The sequence below is a fragment of the Engraulis encrasicolus genome, chromosome 12 (genome assembly GCF_034702125.1).
Source record: "Engraulis encrasicolus isolate BLACKSEA-1 chromosome 12, IST_EnEncr_1.0, whole genome shotgun sequence".
NCBI lineage: Eukaryota > Metazoa > Chordata > Actinopteri > Clupeiformes > Engraulidae > Engraulis > Engraulis encrasicolus.
Genome location: NC_085868.1, coordinates 19,401,409 through 19,416,303, shown reverse-complemented (window position 1 = coordinate 19,416,303; position 14,895 = coordinate 19,401,409).

The window sequence follows — 14,895 nt, the reverse complement described above, 5'->3', positions numbered from 1 at the left end:
TATACTCGAAAAAGCTCTTTCACTCATCTCGTGCCATAGGAAAAAGGTACTCAGCACTTTCCTCATTTGTAACAAGTAAACACATAGCTGCTGCAAATAACTAAAGAGCACAGTTAATCATTTGTAATACTTTTCAATCAAACTGTTCAAGGACTCTAGATTGAGGAATTGAGGAATTGAGGAATGATGGTCAAAGTTTAAAGAAAATTAAAAATGTGTCTTTCCCCAGAGGATGAGGTTGAAAGAAAGGGCATGTGTGTGTGTGTGTGTGAGAGAGAGAGAGAGAGAGAGAGAGAGAGAGAGACAAAGCGATTGAGAGAGTGAGATAAAGAGTGTGTGTGTGTGTGTGTGTGTTAGAGAGAGAGAGAGAGAGAGGAGAGAGAAAGAGAGAGGGAGAGAGAGAGAGAGAGAGAGAGAGAGAGAGAGAGAGAGAGAGAGAGACAGAGAGAGACAGAGAGAGAGTGAGATGTGTGTGTGTGCGTGCGTGTACGTGAGTGTGTGCGTGCGTGCATTTTAATGTCTCGAGAGGGGTATTTACCTCTCATCCTCCTTTTCAGCTTGTGTCAGGATAACAGGCGCATGGTGGCTCATTTGGTGTGGCTAGAGACCAACTGATGCAACCAGCTGCCATGTAATGTCATGGTGCAATCCAGGCTACCGCCTAGTCTCATGTCCAAAATGTTCACTACATAGTATAGTACAGTACAGATGCTTTAACCCCTTTGCACATGTTATAACCTTACCTCACCTTACTGTCAACAAAACTGTCATGGCTACGTCTTCAAGTTCAGTCAATTTCAACATGCAGTTGTAATGCTCACACTACCCTGGACATGTCAGTCTGAGATTTTTTTTTCTTCTTCTTCAGCCGTTTCCGAGATCCTGGTAATTGTAATGGGGGGCAGCGCTTTGCTTACATTTAAAAAAATAATTTTTATTTACTCCAAAAACATCCAAAAGGTTATAAAACATCAGCAGTCAACTAGCAAATAGCGGTACCTTTAAGGAAAATATTTGGAGTAGGCCTATGTTGTTTTTTTTTAATTGATGAGCAGAACGTCAAGATCCACCATTAGGGGTGATTGTAGTCTCCCAATCCGACGAACTGCTTTTGCTCAGTCAGCCTTCTCTTTCAGGGCAACCAAAACATGGAATAGTCTACCCAGTAACCTAAAAAGTATTACTGATTATCAGGCCTTCTCAAGGGGTGTGAAAAAATGGATATTAACCAACCAGTCTTGTCAACGTTAATCATATGTTTTATAAAATATGACTCACACTGTATGCCATTTTAATGTGTGTGTGTGTGTGTGTGTGTGTGTGTGTGTGTGTGTGTGTGTGTGTGTGTGTGTGTGTGTGTGTGTGTGTGTGTGTGTGTGTGTGTGGGTGGGTGTGGGTGTGTGTGGGTGGGTGTGGGTGGGTGTGTGTTTGACCTATGGCCTATGGATGTGCTTACTTGTTTATATCTTGTCTATGTTATTGTATTTTAATATTTGTTTTACCTGTCCAGGGACTGCAGATGGAAATTAGCTATATAGCTATAATCTGGCACAAGCCATCTTTTTACTTCTGTAATCAATGTGTATTGTGCATGGTCCCTGTTGAACTAAACTAAATAAACTAAACTAACTAAACTAAACTTTAATGTAAACAAACCCTGCCCCTGTTTGAATTAGAATTGCTCATATCTCAGAAAGGGCTGAGCCGAAAAATGTGGCATCACTGGGTACTGACAAGTCAAGGGTAGCGTGAGCAATACAACAGCATATTGAAATTGACTGAACTGGTCCTTTAATATGTTACTTAAGGCTCTCAGTACTGTCATAGCAGCGTTGTTATTATGTAGCTGAGTATTTTCAGCAAATAGTGAATGGACCTGCCGGCGACTCCATCTGCAGTAAGAGGCTACATTAAAGGACATATATGCATGAGTTACATTGTTTCGTTACAGTGCCCTATAGGGCTGGATTAATGCACAGGCTAGATATGGTGGCAGCCTAGGGGCCTTCACCTACCAGGGGCCCCACAGGCTAGATATAGGGCCTTCACCTGCCAGGGGCAGGGTTGCCAGATGAGACTGGTGATTTCCAGCCCAAATGTTCAAAACCCATAGACAGAGACATACACAATACATAGACAATGCACTGACACAGGCTCATCTCTCCCTACCTCATTGTTACAAGCCAATGCCCCCTCCACCGCACGCACGTACGCACGCACGCATGCACACACACACACACACCTTCACTGTCAATTGTTACATGATTCTCGACTGGCACAGGTCAGGTGTGCGTGTGTGTGGGCGTGTGTGTGTCTCCATGTGCCCATGTTGCCCATCATGCTGGCTGATTAGGTCTATGAGGGTTGGCATGAGATGAGGCTCTGCCACTGACCTCACACTGTTTAAGGGGGAAGGAAGCTCGAGTATACTGTAGCTAGCTACCATGTACCGCGCTAATGAGACGGCTAGGCTAGGCTAAGCCACATGCTTCAGCTGACATAACAAGCCCATGTGGGCCTGTTATGTGGGATCGCTGCAGGCGAGAGAGATGAGGATACTGTAGCAAATATCATGCAAATCTCACTCCCCACCACACAGATGTTGAAGTATAGAAACAAAACAATTAAAAACAAACAATACAATAGCAATGTATAATATATATTGACAATTATAATATATATTGACAAATATATATATAAACAAACATATGTTTAAGGCTGTGAAACATTCAATTTTTGAAAAAGTATCATATAAGTATAAATGAAGCATTGAGCTACTATCCACACTGCAGAGAAATACTTAGCCTTCACGTTTTTTCCTCCCTCGCTCCCCCATCTCTCTCTCCTACTCATTTCCTGTCGCCTCTCATATTGTCCTATCGAAATAAAGGCAAAAAGGTCCCTAAAAACTACTGATGGAATTCAATTATGTTATTGTATAAAGTAAAACGTAGTAGAACACAATTTAATGTTTCTGTTGTATTTTCAAAAATCCAATGCAGTTTAAAGGATAGCTCCGGCGTAAAATGAAAGTTTCACCATTGATTTCTCATGCCCCAAAATGTATCTAATGATGAGCCATTCCGAGAAATGCCGCGCCGTTGTGGAGTGAGCTTATTTTAAGCTTTTTGGCGAATAACGCAGCCAATGGATCAAGGAGGGGCCAATTTGTAAATATTATTTTCTGATGTTTCCCCGCTATTAAACAACCTCAAAAACGCTACACACTTCATCACAAAGGTCTCGTCAATCAAACCGAGGCACAGAGAAGGTCATCGGACCACACAGTCTTTCACTGGCCAGTGTTTTCAGAGGTGTCTCACTGTTGCAACTCTCTAGTCTGATGTTATGAAATTAGGCTATGTTACGAACACTTGCAGTAATGACACAAGCATGAAATTTGGCAGGTGTGTGCTTAAGAGCCTTACAATCAAATCTACCTGATTTGCCACTTGAAATGGCGGCCATTTTCCAACATGGTTGCCAAAAAAGACCCCAAAAGTTGTTTTATTGCAAAGAATTGACATATAAAATGATGATACAAGCATGAAATTCAACATGTTTGTGCTCGAGACCAGCATAATTACATCTAGCTGGCCACTTTCCAAGATGGCTGCCAAAGAAAACCTCAGACATTGATTTTTTGCACAGAATTGACCAAACAAATTGTGATACAAGCATGAAATTTGACATGTTTGTACACAAGACCAATTAAATTAAATCCACCTGATTTGCCACTCGAAATGGTGGCCATTTTCCAAGATGGCCACTGTGAGGATGTGAGCGGTCACCCCCATGTGGGGGGTAAGGCAACCATGGAGATGGGAGGAAAAACGGAAACGTGGTCAGAAATCCAAAATATAGATGGTATTTTATTTTTTACAGTGCAGTTCCAAATGTCCAAGTGTAGGCAAAAATATCCAAAAGTCAAAATCCAACAAAAATAGCAAAAATAATATTCCAGTTCAAAAAAGTGCAAAATGTCCATGTACAAAAATGATGCTGAATAATGCTAACAAAAATGCTAAGAGCTTTTAGCCCCGGTAACGGCAACAAAGTCCAGCAAAAAGTGTAGCATAAAAACAGACTTACATTTTCAGACAGCCTCACAACAAGCCTCTGGTCCTTCCCCCTCTCTAACCCAAACCGAGAATGAGGGCCTCTTAAATAGGAAAACCCCTTTGCACTAAATTACACCAATCAGAGTCCCCTGAAACCCCATTGGTTCTCCTCCCCAAACCACCAATCACATTTCCCCACATAATATTTACAATATTAAAATTGGCCAAAACAACATCAAAATACAAATAGATTAAACCCCCACCAATGACATGTCATAACATAATAACCAAAATTACAAATAAACAACTAAATGTCGAAAATAACAAACAAAATGGATCGCGGACAATATGACAGTTTGATTGACAGTTAGACAGAGAGAAAAGGTGCGCTCTCCCAGCGGAAGCGCTTTCGCTGAGGAAGGATGGAGGCGGAGCTGGTGTGTGCAGTGGACTGGTGAGTGGAGGGATGGATGGTGAATGTTTGCGCTGAGTGAATGAGTGGACTGGCAGGGAAACTGTGGTGCGTTGGGTAGTGGAACATGCTAGCAGGCGCCTCGCTAGATGCTGTGGATGTTATGGAGGGACTGTTTTAACGGCAAAGAGTGAAATATGAAATGTGATGAATGAAATAGCCTCGTGGTTAATGGCGTCGCCCGCGACGACAAAAACGGTCCAAACTTTTCCCCCCAAAGTCACAACATTCTCCCCAACCAAACCCGACACAACAAAGTTCATGTTCATGTTGCACAAGTCCCGAATCAGTATTGTGTGTGTGTGTGTGTGTGTGTGTGAATGAATGCGAGTGCTCCGTTTGCGCAACCGAGAGAGAGAGAGAGGGAGAGAGAGAGAGAGTCACTTTATGCGACTGCTGTCTGTGCGCATTCACAAACGGAGCGGTGAGGAGGGGAAGAGAATTCACATCCTCACACTTCCCTCCCCTTCAGGAGTCACGCCAACAGAGTGGCGGGACAGAAAGTCTGAGACCACATTCTCCGGACCTGCCCTGTACCGGACAGTGAACCGGTAGGGCTGGAGGGCCAGGAACCACCTGGTCACTCTGGTGTTGGAGTCTTTCATACGGTCTAACCACTGCAAGGCGCGGTGGTCAGTTTCCACTGTGAATTCCCTGCCAAGCAGGTAGTATTTCAAAGTGTCGAGCGCCCATTTGACAGCCAGGCACTCCAGCTCAGTCACAGCATACCTGGTTTCTCTGGGGAATAGCTTGCGGCTTATGTAAGCCACAGGCTTCTGCTGGTCCCCCTCACCCTGCAAGAGCACCGCCCCAAGGCCCACCCCAGACGCGTCCGTCTGGACAGTGAACGGCAAGGAGAAGTCAGGGCTCTGGAGGACTGGATCATTGCAGAGCACTGCCTTGAGGTCTGCGAAGGCCTGCTCCTGCTCTGGCCCCCAGGTGACTTTGTTGGTGTCTGACTTCCGTGTCAGGTCGGAGAGTGGGGCAGCTCGCCGAGCAAAGTCCGGCACAAAACGCCGGTACCAGCCTACGAGCCCCAGGAATGACCGCACCTGCTTCTTCGTCCTGGGCCGTGGGCAGTCTGCGATGGCCTGGACCTTATCCGTCTGCGGACGGATGACACCCCGGCCTAGAACATGGCCAAGGTACTGCACCTCCTCCTTTGCGATGGCACATTTCAGCGGGTGGATGGTAAGGCCCGCTCGCTGGATCCGTTGCAGCACGTCACTGAGGTGACGCAGGTGGTCTTCCCATGTGGCGCTGTACACCACGATGTCGTCCAGGTAAGCAGCCGCATAGGAGTCAGTGCCCGCCAAGACAACGTCCATCAGTCTCTGAAATGTGGCGGGTGCCCCCTGCAGGCCGAAGGGCATCACCAGAAACTGGAATAACCCCTGTGGGGTTCGGAAGGCAGTCACAGGTCTGGCGTCTTTGGCCAGGGGCACTTGCCAGTACCCCTTGCATAAGTCAAGTGTGGTGATGTATGCCGCCTTACCCAGGCGCTCAATCAGGTCCTCCAGACGAGGCATTGGGTAGGCATCAAAGCGTGATTGGGCATTCACGCGCCGGAAGTCTATACAAAAACGCATTGTGCCGTCTTTTTTAGGCACAAGCACAACAGGATTGCTCCACTCGCTGGTGGAACGCTCAATGACGCCCATGGAGAGCATCTCGTCCACCTCCGCCCTGAGGTTCGGCAGGAGACGTTCTGGCACCCGGTACATTCTCTGGCGCACCGGGTTTGAGTCTTTGAGGGGGATAGGATGTTCGACTTCAGGGGTGAAGCCTGGTCGCTCCTGGAACAGGCCAGATGGGATGACATTGGCCAGCTCCCTTCGCTGGCTGGAGGACAGGTGAGAGAGATCTAGGGTAGCTGACTCCTGGCTGGTGGGGAAGAACTGTTCTGGAGTGTCCTCTTCCTCCACCACCGTCTGGACCCGGAGTTGCAAGCCTGGGCCCCTCTCGTGCCACTCCTTGAGAAGGTTGACGTGGAAGACTTGAGTGGGCTTCCTCCGTCCTGGCAAGTTCACCTCGTACGTAGCGGGCCCCAACTTCCTCACCACCTCATACGGCCCTTGCCACTGGGCCAGCAGCTTTTGCTCTGAGGTGGGAAGCAGGAGTAGGACCTTCTGTCCTGGCTTCAGGTTTCGTTGGCGGGCCGCACGGTCGTACCAGGCTTTCTGTTGACCTTGCGCCTTCTCCAGGTTGGTCCGCACCATCTCCGTCATCTCCTCCATCTTGTCCCGCATGGTGAGGACATGGGCCAGGATGTTGCGAGTCTTGGGTGTTGCCGGTCCCTCCCAGGTCTCTCGCAGAACATCGAGCGGGCCCCTCACCTGCCTGCCGTAGAGCAACTCAAAGGGGGAGAAGCCTGTGGAAGCCTGCGGCACCTCGCGGTATGCGAAGAGCAGGTATGGCAGCCACCGATCCCAATCTTTGCCATTGGCCGCCACAAACTTCCTCAGCATCCCCTTGAGCGTTTGATTGTACCGCTCTACGAGGCCGTCGGTCTGAGGGTGGTATGGGGTGGTCCGTATGCCCTTAATGCCCAGAAGTCTATAAACGTCCTTCATAGTTCTTGACAAAAAGGCTGTGCCCTGGTCTGTCAGGACCTCTTGGGGAATTCCTACCCGGGAAAATAACTGCAACAGGGCTTGAGCTATGGGACGGGCAGAAACTTTTCTGAGGGGGAAGGCTTCAGGGTAGCGAGTGGCATAGTCGCAGACCACCAAGATGTATTTGTGGCCTGCTTGGGAACGTTCTAGGGGGCCTACCAAGTCCATGGCAATGCGCTGGAAGGGGGTCTCTATGATGGGCATTGGCTGCAATGGGTAACGGGTGGTCTTCCTGTTGCTGGTCAGCTGGCACTTGGGGCAACTCTTACAAAAAACTTGTACAGCCTTGTAAAGACCTGGCCAATAGAATCTAGCTGCTATGCGTTCATAGGTCTTAGTGTTGCTCAAATGTCCTGACCAGGGGATGTCATGACCCATACTCAGCACTCTGTCCCTGAGCGATGTAGGCACAACAAGCTGCTCTGCTCTGCCATCTGCTGGCTGATGGTATAGGAGGCCCTCTCTGACCACATAGCTTTCTCCGGACAAGGTAGGTGACTCGTCTGTAGCATACCCCTCACACTGAGTGACAGTCTCAAATGCTTTTGCCAAGGAGGCATCTTCCCTCTGCAGCTCTTCAAAATTATCCGGGACATCACCCCAAACATCATCTGCTGTAGCTACAGGTAAGTCTTTCACTGGTAATTCATTTTCAGGTAAGTTTTTCTCAGCTGTACCAACAACCCTAGCCTGTCTACGCTGCCTGCGACTCTTCTTGGGCTTGACTCTGGTTGGGGCAGGAATGTCAGCGTTAGCATAGGCTAGCTCTCTCATGGTAAGTAAATCAGGATTTTCTTCTTCATCATCATCACTTTTCTTTGCTTTTCTCTGTGATCGTGTCACAACATATACTGGCTTAATGGACTGCAGCAACTCTGGCAACACCACAATATCTTGGCCAATTACAATCGGGTGGCTTAGTTTCTCCACTACCCCTACTTGCAACTGGTAAGTCTGGCCAGAGAGTTCTACATAGACATCAGCAATCGGGTACTCGTGCTCATCTCCGTTAACACACAACACCTTAATGCTTTTGCCAGTAATCATGTCCCTTCTCTCCACTAGGTGGGGCTGAACAAGGGTTTGGGTACTACCTGAATCCAATAGTGCAGTAGCTGGCTTTCCGTTTACAACTACGGCCATGGTCTGTAGCTTTCCCTCAAAACCTGCAAAACTCCTACCTGGTTTGGGGACACAACTGTGGGTGGAATATTTGGGTTTTCTGTTGGGACACTGTGCAATCATATGCCCTTCCTGCCTACAACCGTGACAGACTATTGGGCCTGGGGGTCTGTTCTGGGGGTCATAACGGGGCTTGGCTGGGGCAGCTGTTGGGGCAGAAGCTGGGGCAGATGTATGGGCAGGCATTCTGTTGGGCTGGGCAAACCTTGGACCACCCCCATGACCGAACCCATCAGACTTACCTCTCGCCGGTGGTCTTTGCTGTGGGTCGAAGCGGAACCTCTTCATTCCATTCCGTGCCGCCATGAAGCTCTCCACCAGCTCTGCTGCTCTCTGTCCATCTTGGGGTTCACGTTCCTTCACCCACACTCTGATGTCTGGTGCCAACGTGCGCATGAACTGCTCCAAGATGAGAGCCTCAGTCACCTCTTCGACCGTCTTAGTGGACGGCCTAATCCACTTATCGAAAAGGTCTTTTAGTCGGGTGTACAGTTCACGGGGGGTTTCTCCTGACCGGATGTCTGGCTCCCGGAACCGTCGACGATAGACCTCCCCGTTGATGTCATATTTGGACAGTATGGCCTCTTTCACTTTGCTGTAGTCCATGGCGTGCATCCCGTCCATTGCCACGTAGGCGCTTCGAGCCTTACCGGTGAGGTAGGGGACGATGAAGACCGCCCAGTCCTCCCTTGGCCAGCGGTACGCTGTGGCCAGCCGCTCGAAGGTGGTTAGGTATTGCTCAATGTCATCGGCGTCCTCCAGCTTGGGAATGGCCGCCCGTGGTGTTGCTGGCGCTGGAGCCCTGGGAGCCACTGTTGTTGGAGCTGGAGCCGCTGGTGTTGAGACTGAGACCGCCGGTGCTGGTGCAGGGACTGCCGGCGGGACTGGGACTGGGACTGGAACCGCCGCTGGGACTGGGACTGGAACCGGAACCGCCGCTGGAGCTGGAACTGGAACCACAGCAGGGACTGGGACTGGAACCGCCGCTGGAGCCGGAACTGGAACTGGGACCGCCGCTGGAGCCGGAACTGGGACTGGAACCGCCGCTGGAGCCGGAACTGGAACTGGGACCGCCGCTGGAGCCGGAACTGGGACTGGAACCGCCGCTGGAGCCGGAACTGGGACTGGAACCGCCGCTGGAGCCGGGACTGGAACTGGGACCACCGTTGCTGCCTCCATTTCCTGCCGTAGCTGGTGCATTTGCTGCTGCATACTTCTCCAGCGCTGCTCCTGCATCTGCGCTTGCTTCTCCAGGAGCTCGCGTAAGGCAGCAAACTCCGACGACTCCAGCCTGCCCCCTCCGGCCTGCATCTGGACCGCGGGCACGTCAGTCTCCTCCTGGTCAGACCGCTCTCCTCCGATGTCAGGTCGAAGCTCCTCGGGCTCGTCTGGGTCCTCCCGCAACAGCCTCTGGTTGTCCATCCTCCACCAACGTCTTTTAAAGCAACCGCGTGGTTGGCGTGCACCTCGTTTTCCACCTCTTCTCTCCAGGTTTCAGAGACGTAACATCCAAACACTTCTGACACCACTTGTGAGGATGTGAGCGGTCACCCCCATGTGGGGGGTAAGGCAACCATGAAGAGGGGAGGAAAAACGGAAACGAGGGTCAGAAATCCAAAATATAGATGGTATTTTATTTTTTACAGTGCAGTTCCAAATGTCCAAGTGTAGGCAAAAATATCCAAAAGTCAAAATCCAACAAAAATAGCAAAAAAATAATATTCCACTTCAAAAAGGTGCAAAATGTCCATATACAAAAATGATGCTGAATAAATGCTAACAAAAATGCTAAGAGCTTTTAGCCCAGGTATCGGCAACAAAGTCCAGCAAAAAGTGTAGCATAAAAACAGACTTACATTTTCAGACAGCCTCACAACAAGCCTCTGGTCCTTCCCCCTCTCTAACCATAACAGAGAATGAGGGCCTCTTATATAGCAAAACCCCTTTGCACTAAATTACACCAATCAGAGTTCCCTGAAACCCCATTGGTTCTCCCCCCTAAATCACCAATCACATTTCCCCACATAATATCTACAATATTAAAATTGGCCAAAACAACATCAAAATACGAATAGATTAAACCCCCACCAATGACATGTCATAACATAATAACCGCACACTGTCCATTCCACCAACAAACTTTAATACAACGTTTCGGTCATCCGACCTTCTTCAGGTAAACCTGAAGAAGGTCGGATGACCGAAACGTTGTATTAAAGTTTGTTGGTGGAATGGACAGTGTGCGGGATTTCTTTTCACTTCATTGACAACCCGGCTGGGATAACATCCTACGCACCTGCCCAACTACAGAGGTGTGCAAAAGCGTCTTTATTGAACTGATAACATAATAACCAAAATTACAAATAAACAACTAAATGTCGAAAATAACAAACAAAATGGATCGTGGACAATATGACAGTTTGATTGACAGTTAGACAGAGAGAAAAGGTGCGCTCTCCCAGCGGAAGCGCTTTCGCTGAGGAAGGATGGAGGCGGAGCTGGTGTGTGCAGTGGACTGGTGAGTGGAGGGATGGATGGTGAATGTTTGCGCTGAGTGAATGAGTGGACTGGCAGGGAAACTGTGGTGCGTTGGGTAGTGGAACATGCTAGCAGGCGCCTCGCTAGATGCTGTGGATGTTATGGAGGGACTGTTTTAACGGCAAAGAGTGAAATATGAAATGTGATGAATGAAATAGCCTCGTGGTTAATGGCGTCGCCCGCGACGACAAAAACGGTCCAAACTTTTCCCCCCAAAGTCACAACATTCTCCCCAACCAAACCCGACACAACAAAGTTCATGTTCATGTTGCACAAGTCCCGAATCAGTATTGTGTGTGTGTGTGTGTGTGTGTGAATGAATGCGAGTGCTCCGTTTGCGCAACCGAGAGAGAGAGAGAGGGAGAGAGAGAGAGTCACTTTATGCGACTGCTGTCTGTGCGCATTCACAAACGGAGCGGTGAGGACACAGCAATGAGAGCAATGAGAGACACAGTACGATACCGCTGGGCCAAGAGACTAGTCTCTCGGCCCAACGGCACGAGACTGTATGAGGCTATCGGAGGGAGGTTTACCAACGTTCTACGCCAACTCTGTGCTAGTTAGCCTCCGTTACATATGCACCGCCGCCCCCCAACAGAAAGTGACTGCTAAAGACATGCTAATAATGCAATGACAATGTGGTAATAAAATGCTAATTCATGGTTTTATCGATGTTGCTCTTATATAATGTGGCGATGTTGCTCTAACGTGGCAATAGCATGGTAATAGCTAATAATGCCAGTTCTTGATGCAGATGGAGGGTGGTGCGTGATGATGCTACTAGAAAAATCCAAAATAAATAACCCAATGTAAAGAAGTTGTTGAGGCCTCAACATAGCTACATCCTGATGAGAAACAACAGCCTAAGTGAACAATAGAATCCCAGATTCATGAACAACAAGAACACTGGTTTATTCATCGGTGCAGTTTTACCCAATTTCCTAATGGCTTATAACTTATGAGGACTTCTACTTTATACTGTTTTATGGACATTTATACAGTTAAAACCCCTTTGCAAAGACCCTATGTCAAACCTGTATTGTCTTCAAAATTGCAGTGATCTTTATCTTTATGTCTTTATGTGTTACTTAAAGGGTTTATGAAACGAAAACAAAGTAAAGGAATTTGACCATTTCCAGGACAGATTCTGAAAGTTCTAAGCCTTGTGAATAAAATGGGATATTGTCTGGGTGATATTTTGTCCTAAAAGTCATGTTAAAACGTTCCCAAAAAGTGTTTTTTTCGTGACATGCAAATTTTATGCAAATGATGTGCGTGACATAGAAGGGGAAAGTTCACCTCATTCCACCTTGTTCAGATCAATGGCGGCTAGTACCAAAACAAAGCGCAGTGTCAAGCAGTGTGTTGCTGGAGGGCCGAACGGTGCCAGCTGCAAAAATGGCTACTTGACAGAAGGAATATCTTTGCACAAGTTCCCTTCTGTGAAGAATGATGGAACTGTGGCCGACAAGGAGAAGGCTAAATCAAGCTAGGGCTCTGTGGATCCAATGCGTGGTTTTGAAGCAAGCTCGTGGTCACTGTTGTGCTCGGCACATTTCCACCCCTTGTGCTTCACCACAAATGTGGAGGTTGCGGGCATGGTTGGACTGAAGAGAATGCTATTGCCTCAAGCAGTTCCAACAATTGACATCGCCGGCGTGCAGACTGAAACTGCCCCTGTAACTGCTCGGGCACGAAGACAGGTGAGTGCACTGCTTTGCTTTAGGCTACTCGTTTTACCTTGTCATGAAATAGATTTGTGCTGCTGTTTTTTTTTCTCATGAGGTTGGATGTGTGGTTTTTCGACACGCTGATGTTTGTATCAGAATTTTGGTTCCTTTATAAGATGTGGGTCCATCAAATGTGTGTTGTTTTCTCAGATCGCCATACTAGCAAACCAGGGACTCTCCTCTTTGATGTCACAGCCCAGCTCATTAGTCAAACCAAATTTCACAGAATTCACACTTTGAGTTGCCATTTTCACAAGTTCCTCCAGGATGATTGGGTTCAAAGTCTCATCGATGCTATCAGAAAAAACAGGGCTTTAATGCGTTTCATAAACCCTTTAAGGCTCTCTTTAATGTCTTAGCAATGCTTATGATATAGTTGAGTCTTTCAGCAAAGTGTGAACGGGCCTGTCTTTTTGAGGAGGTTAGGAGTCTATGGCTGAACCTCATTTCACCCCCTTCAGGGCTGTGTATACTCTCTTTGCCGGCTGTCGCCCAGAGGTCAACGCAGACAGTTTAGATTTTTGCTCGATCTGGTCTGTGCTGTGAGAGGATTCAAACTGCCTTCAATACAAGGAGTAAACTATATGTGTCTGTTGCCTTGTATCTACACAGCTACACTACACAGACTCAACGACAATAGAAATGAAACATGTAATAAACATCAACCTGTATTTTTGATTGCACTAGCCACCGCGGTAGTTTGGAACAAGGAAGTGGCTCATTGTCGAGAACAGGTCGCATGAAGCAGAATGAACTATGGAAACATAATTGCTCATATTGCTCATATTGCTCATAGCTCATAATTGATTTTAGGAAGGCAAAGGCAGAACCAATAGCAAGTGTCATACATGGGGGAGACGTGGAAATCGTTGACTCCTATAAGTACTTAGGTACAATATTTGACAGTGAGCTCAAGTTCCATATAAACACTGAGACAATTGTCAAAAAGGGACAACAGAGAATTCATTTGCTGAGGAAGCTTAACTCCTTCAGTGTCTCTAAAACCATTTTACGTAACTTTTATCAGTCTTTTATTGAGAGTCTCTTAACTTTCTCTTTTTTATGCTGGTTCAATAGCCTTTCAGTCAAAGACAAGAACAGTCTCAGCAGTATTGTTAACACGTCATCAAAGATTATTGGAACACAGCTAAATAGTCTGAGTGCTCTGTTTAACAAACAGGCAGTCCAAAAGGCTAAAAGTATCACTAGTCAACCTGACCATGTTTTGAGTGGTGAATTTTCATTAATGCCCTCTGGGAGGCGCTATTATTCTGTCAGGACAAAAACAAAGCGTTACTCTGGATCTTTCATCCCTACAACCATTAGATTATTAAACAAGGTTGTAGGGGTAGAGTTCATTACTGACCATTTAATTTACTGAGGGCTGCTCATCACTGACAGGACAGGGTGTTTGAATGCATGTGTTAAAATGTGTATGTTTTTGTTTCCTATTTATTATTTATTGTTTTTTGTTTCCTTTAGGTTTTGTATTTCATTTTCTACTCTTTTTATTCATACTATTTATTAATTGACTGATGGAGACTGGGACCGCAAACTGAATTGCCCTTCATGGGACTAATAAAGTAATCTGAATCTGAATCTGAATCTGAATCTTATTTACTGTCCCGATATAACTTCAGCGTCGTAACTTGCAAGTGCACGTGTTGTCTTTGGTTTGTGTAAATAAATGAAGCTACAAAGCATGAGGAACTTATTTAATGAACATCTCATAGTCCGTAGCCCAGTGAAGGTTAGAACAAGGAAGTAGCTGTTTGTTCTCGAGCACAGAGCAGCCTGGGCCTCGTTTCCGAAAGGGCCTTAAGTGCTGCGTAACGCTACGTGCTACTTAAGTTCACACGTAACACCATCGTAGAGCTCACGGAGTGTTTCCCAAAGCCAACTTAGCAAAGAACCATCGCAGGTTGACACGTAACTCTAAGAGCAATCCACGAGTGGTCTAGAGTAGTCTTAACGCGCTAAGATTGATCGTAGCGGCATGGCACAGTGGAGACACCCACAGGATATGAAGGGAAAAGAAGAAACCTGCGCATAAGATTGCTGTTTTAAGACGCGAGCAGCATGGCACAGTGGAGACACCCATAGGAAAAGAGGAAACTTGCGCTTCAAGTTGATGTTTTAAGACGGGAGTGTAAATATCATGGCAGCACAGTTGACACTGCAACGAAAATAAGGTAACAATAATTGTGGATGTGTAGGCCTATAAAATAAAAGCAATGTGTTTGGAAATATTTTACAGGTAGTAAAATAGTTCGACTGTGTTTGATAAACCTGGGCAT